The 6012-nt window shown below is 38.6% G+C and overlaps 1 long non-coding RNA gene across 4 annotated transcripts in view; it reads right to left on the bottom strand.

Annotated features, from left to right (window-relative positions):
- Positions 1 to 4483: 4483 nt before the first annotated feature.
- Positions 4484 to 6012, bottom strand: part of LOC111092054 — a 38699-nt gene continuing 37170 nt past the window's right edge. For all 4 annotated transcript variants that reach the window (XR_005355482.1, XR_005355481.1, XR_005355480.1 and 1 more), the window contains one exon: positions 4484 to 5877. This is a non-coding gene — a long non-coding RNA (uncharacterized LOC111092054). The remainder of the gene's footprint in view (positions 5878 to 6012) is intronic.

Here is a 6012-nt window from a genome sequence, read left to right as displayed (position 1 = left end):
TTATCCACATTTTTCATCCCTGCTACTTTTTAATTTAATGTCCTTTCCTTACTCATTTGTTGAGAAAGTACCTACATATATCATTTACTGCATACCAGATACTCTCCTAAACATTTTACAAAAAATAGTTCAATTAATGTCTTCAGAACCCCATTATCATCTTATCTCCATTTTATAGTGAGGAAACTGAAAATGACAAACCTAAAGTCATAATCACTGAGCAGCAGAGCTGAGATTCTTTTTTTTTTTTTTTTTTTTTAGAGCTGAGATTCTAACCCCAGACTAGCCTAATTCCAGACTTAGGCTATGTTACTAATAGAACCCCAAGTGCGCAGCTAAAGAATTCAGTTCTGGGATCCCTGGGTGGCACAGCGGTTTGGCGCCCGCCTTTGGCCCAGGGCGCCATCCTGGAGACCCGGGATCAAATCCCACGTGGGGCTCCCGGTGTATGGAGCCTGCTTCTCCCTCTCCCTCTGCCTGTGTCTCTGCCTCTCTCACTCTTTCTCTCTCTGTGTGACTATCATAAATAAATAAAAATTTTAAAAAAAAGAATTCAGTTCCTCAGATTTCTATACAGCTACTGCTGGCCATGTGGCATTTTTCTGGCCATTAAGCTATAACTAGAAATCTATTGGGTGGGCCTCCAGGATCACACCCCGGGGCTTAAGGCGGCGCTAAACCGCTGAGCCACCTGGGCTGCCCAAGATTTTGTTTTTTTGATAAGGGGACAGCTGACACACACTTTTTGCCCACCTTCCCTCCCTATTCTTTTCATCTAGAATATGGGTGTAATGCATCAAGGAGCAGCATTCATCTTGCAACCATGAGGATGAATGCCACATGCCAGGTGCCTTGGTGATATCTGTGAGCCACAACACCCAGCCCTAGAATGCCCACCTACCAACTACTCATCACATGAAGGGGAAAAAAACAAGCTATGTAGGCCCTATTAATGGAGTTTTCTGTTACTTAAAGCCAGATAGAACCCTAAATGATATGATGATCTAATCACAAAATCTATTGTTTCACCTCCTCTTGAATTCTGGTCATCCACATTAATACATGGTTTTTAGGGAGTTTCCAAAATGGAAAATCATTAGTTTTAAGGATGGTTTCCTAAACATTTAAAGATAATATCTACATTTACAGGAATGTATACTAAATGAAGAAAGATATTTAAGAAAAATGATAATCCATCAATCAAAATAAGTTTGTTCAAAACTGAGCTGAAACCAGAAAACTGTCAAAGACCATTTCAATTACAGACTGAGGATGATCTGGGTCAGTGAAAATAACTGGTCTATTTATCCTAATTGTTGCTGCTAAAATGACCAAGTAAATTAGCTTACTTCAGTAAAGTAACCTATACTCCACACACAAGCAGTCCTGTGCACCTTGCTCTCTTTCTTGCCTCCAGATCCTTCATGTACATTTGTATAAGCTTGAAATGCACATTAGCATGTTAGAGGTCCTGAGAGGTCCTGCAGTAAAAAAAAATCCTGTGGGATTGTTGTAACCCTGTATTTCTCATTTTCCCTTGAGCACAGAATCCTGTTTTCCCCCACTCTGTCCCCCATGCTCTATGAGATGCACTTAGGAAATGAACAATATCATAGACACCAAGAATAGGGACACAGAAGAGAAAGGGGTCATTGCTGGTCTTTTAGTTGCTATTTCAGTTGTTGCAAAATAGAAAATCTGTCATTGGGAATTAAAAACTTTCTAAAGTAACTGGAAAATGATCACTATCCAACCTCAAATCCTTATTAATGGGTAAGTTTTCTCCTCTGGGGATCCATGCTCCTTAGATGACTCTAGTTTTGAAGAGATGCTGTGGTTTTTAGTGGGTGTCTATGGAAGGTGGCACTTGTGGGGTAGCGGAGGGCAGTATTTCCGTAGAGAAATTATTCTTGCCATCACTTCCTTCTAAGGAGAAGCCAGTATGAAACATCAGTACTAAAATGGGTTATCTTGCATCTAAATGCAGGGCAAAGAGGATATAATATCTGTGAGATCTACACGAGTAGAAGTTGGCAGATTTATTTTATTTACTTCCACTTCCCTTTCTAGTTCATTTCTGGAATTTCCCATAACTACATTTGTATTACCCAGCACTGTCTGCAGAAAAATTTGACTTCTAAAATTAGTGGCTGTAATACTCTCAAGCTGAAGAGTTGCACCACTAAAACACTAACATTTTCCAATTTAAAAACTAGATATTTCCTAAGTTTGTTTCGCCTGCAAAGTGACAATGCCAACCAAGCCCTGTGCTCCCAAAACTGATCTGATGACCTTTGCCAGCCCAAGAAGAAGTTTTCTCTGATCCATCAGGAAATGAGAAAAACAGCGAGGATGCAATGAGTTTTCCATAACATGCATTCCATTTGAGGCAGTGCTTTTTGAGATTATGTTCTTCCTACAAATTTGGTATTAATACACTAATTTTTTTGTATTAACATACATACTCTTTTTCTTAAAGTAAATGATGATAAGCGAAGGTAGTAGCTGTATTTAAAAAATCCTTTGGCATAATTTAACTTTGGAAGTCCTGTGTCCCTCCAACTTTGTTTCTTGTTTTTTTTTTGTTTTGTTTTGTTTTGTTTTGTTTTTAAGTAATCTCTACACCCAATGTAGGGCTCAAACTCATGACCCCAAGATCAAGAGTAGCACACTCCACTAACTCAGCTGGCCAGGCTCCCTGTTTGTTTTTTATTTGAGTTTAGACATGGCTCCTTGAGCCCAGGGAACTTGTGCGTCTTGTTCGATACTATGTCCCTGTGACCTGTAGAATGCCTAGCAGCAGTGGGCAATCAGTACAGTGTCCCAGATGTTAAAAGATAAACTGAGGTACATTAAGCTTTTTGAGAGTTTATCTGAGCAAACTTCAATCTAAATAAGCAGCACCAAACAGAATGATTGGGAGTGCTGCACTGAAAGGAGCTAAGGGCAAAGTTTTTATAGAGAAGACTTGGAAGCAAAGCCATTATTTGGTTATAGCTTAAGTGGTTGCTAATGTGGGAAAGCCTGGGTGGCTGTTTGTGATTGGTCATTCTTCAGTTTCATTTTTCTCGGATTCAAGAGCATTGAGTCCTGCTTAGATTTTGGTTTGCTTACTAGGCTATCAAGGCATTAGAACAACCTCAGTTGGCCTCCTTGCTTTGTTATTTCAACACTAACCCGAAGATCAGCAGACTTTTTCTAGAAAGGGTTTCCAGGCTTTCTGGACCGTTCAGGCTCTGTTGCACTTCTTCAACCCTGATGTTGTGCCAGGAAACCAGCCATAGACAATACATAAATGAATGAATATGGTGGCTGTGTTCCAAAAAGCTTTATGGACCCTGAAATCTCAATTTCATGTAATTTTCAGGTGTCACAAACTATTCTTTTAATTTTCTTTTCCAGCCATTTAAAAATATAATACCCAATCTTAGTTAATAAGCCATACAAAAACAAGTAGTAGGCTAGATTTGGCCCACAAGCCATAGCTTGCTGACCCCAGACTAACCAAATGAAAGAAAGGAAAAGCAATTCAAAACTATTTCTTTAGCCTATTGTTAGTGATGAGTATTATAAATGACAGTGAGGAAACATTTTGCAACTAAAAAGGATCAGGTAATATATTCATGAGTATAAAAAATAGTAGAGATACGTACTAAATTGATTTAAAAGATTCAATTTCCTACTGTTTCCCAAAGAGAACAAATGAGGAGGAGTCCCACGGAACACCAACCACCTTTGAACTGGGCTATTCATGGACTCACAGAACCATGTAGTTTTAGACCTAACAGAGATTATGGAAAATCTCCAATTCAATCACATTGTCTTAAACACAAGGAAACTGAATACCAGGGAAGAAAGATACTTCCTCAAGGTCACTTATTTAAAGAATGAAAATAATCTAATAAGGAAAGAACCCTTCTGAAGGCAGAATAAAAAATAAAGTTGTATGATGAAAAAAGCATCAGTTTCCATCCATAGGTTCAAATACCGGATTTGATGCAATGACTTTGAATCTCGAGCAAGTTACTTAACTATCTGAGTTTCAACACCTTCATCTTTAGAAGACTGACAATAAGTAATTATCACAGAGAGTTATAGTTAGGAACCAGTGAAGTAATATACCTAGTACTTGGCAGGTGTAATAAATGTTCAATAAATTATAACTTGTATTACTATTATATGAACTTTTTAAAACCTCAGAATGTACCATGCTTGCTAAAAACATCTTGAAATTATAGTTTTTAAAGTGAGCTAAGGGAGTTTTAGTGGCTCAGTGGCTCAGTGGTTGAGCATCTGCTTTTGGCTCAGGGCATGATCCTGGGGTCCTGGGATGGAGCCCCACATCAGGCTCCCCACAGGGAGCCTGCTTCTCCATCTGCCTTTGTCTCTGCTTCTCTCTCTGGTCTCTCATGAATAAATAAATAAAATCTTTTTTTAAAATCTTAAAAAAAAATAAAGTGAGCTAAGAAATGAAAGCCAAATATTTGATGTTTTAACAAAAAATATTTTTATCTTTATTAGTTGAAATATTTCCTTGAATTTCTATTTATAGCCTTCCTGAAAGACAATAAGTGCTTGTTTTAAAACTGAAATCACAAAGTAATCTCACTTTTACTTTAGGATGGAGGGGGTTTTTTGTTTCTTTTTTAGCATGGAATTTGATTAACAGGTCACTGAAACACCCCAAAGATCATTCAACTATGAGAAGCCCTACCCTTGTGAATCTGTATTTAAATTTCTTTTTTTTTCTTTTTTTTTTTTTAATACTTTTTATTCATTCATGAGACACACAGAGAGAGGCAGAGACACAGGCAGAGGGAGAAACAGGCAGAGGGAGAAGCAGGCTCCATGCAGGGAGCCCGACATGGGACTCGATCCTGGTTTCCAGGATCACGCCCTGGGCTGAAGATGGTGCTAACCCGCTGAGCCACTCAGGCTGCCCCTGTATTTAAATTTCTTAGCTAAGAATAATTTGGTGAAGATGAAGGATGCAGGGATGCCTGGGTAACTCAGCAGCTGAACGCCAGCCTTCGGTCCAGGGCATGATCCTGGAGTCCTGGGATCAAGTCCACATAGGGCTCCCTGCAGGAGCCTGTTCTCCTTCTGCCTGGTCTCTGTGTCTCTCATGAATAAATAAAATCTTAAAAAAAAAAAAAAAAAAGATAAAACATGCAGTAGTTAAAAGACATAGTTAAGAATGCTCTCATGTCATCTTTTTTTTTTTTTTTTTTTTTTTTTACCTGTATTTATTTAAGTAGTCTCTATGTATAACGTGGGGCTCGAACTCATGAACTGGAGATCAAGAATCGCACGCTCCCCCTACCAAGCCAGCCAGGCACCCTTCATCTTTTATAAAATAATGCCAAAAGCAACATCTCAAGCATTAAACAGACATGAGTTTTAACCACAGCTCTGCTGCTTGCTGGCTGTATGACCACAGTTAATCTCTCTAAGTCTCAGGCATTTTAAGTATAAAATGAGAATGACAATGGCACCTACCTCACAGGGCTGTTGTAAAAATTAAGTGGTAGCATGCACATAAAACGCTTACATAGACCAATGTCTGCACTATATTAATGTTCAAAAACAAGTAAAGCAGTAACTAAGTAAATAAAGCTAAATAAAGCAGTAACTGGCCACGTTGTTGGAAGATGAACTCAAATAAATTCCATTTTTATGATCTTTTGTCTCTTCTGGTGGATATGAGATGAAACTGTGAAAAAACTGATTTTTCAGAGTTACAGTGTAAACCGGAATGGGAATGGTGCTTGAAGCTAGAACTGGTTATAGGTTTTCTCCATTGTTCCACTAAACCAGAAGGAAACCAAGAGCCTTAGGGGTTTCTAGGAACTAGGAACACAGGTTCACTTCAGGACTCTAAAAAAAAGAAAAAGATTTTGCTGGTTACTTTGGAGATAGTCGGATCTCATCTTCAAGAAGCTTTCTGGCCCTCCTAATTGAAAACAGCCCACTCTCTTAGTCTCCACTGTTACTCTGTATCTCAGACCCTTG

This window comes from Canis lupus, chromosome 2, assembly GCF_011100685.1.
Source record: "Canis lupus familiaris isolate Mischka breed German Shepherd chromosome 2, alternate assembly UU_Cfam_GSD_1.0, whole genome shotgun sequence".
Classification (NCBI taxonomy): Eukaryota; Metazoa; Chordata; class Mammalia; order Carnivora; family Canidae; genus Canis; species Canis lupus.
Note: the sequence above shows the minus strand (reverse complement) of the source record. Positions and strands in the feature narration are given on the sequence as shown.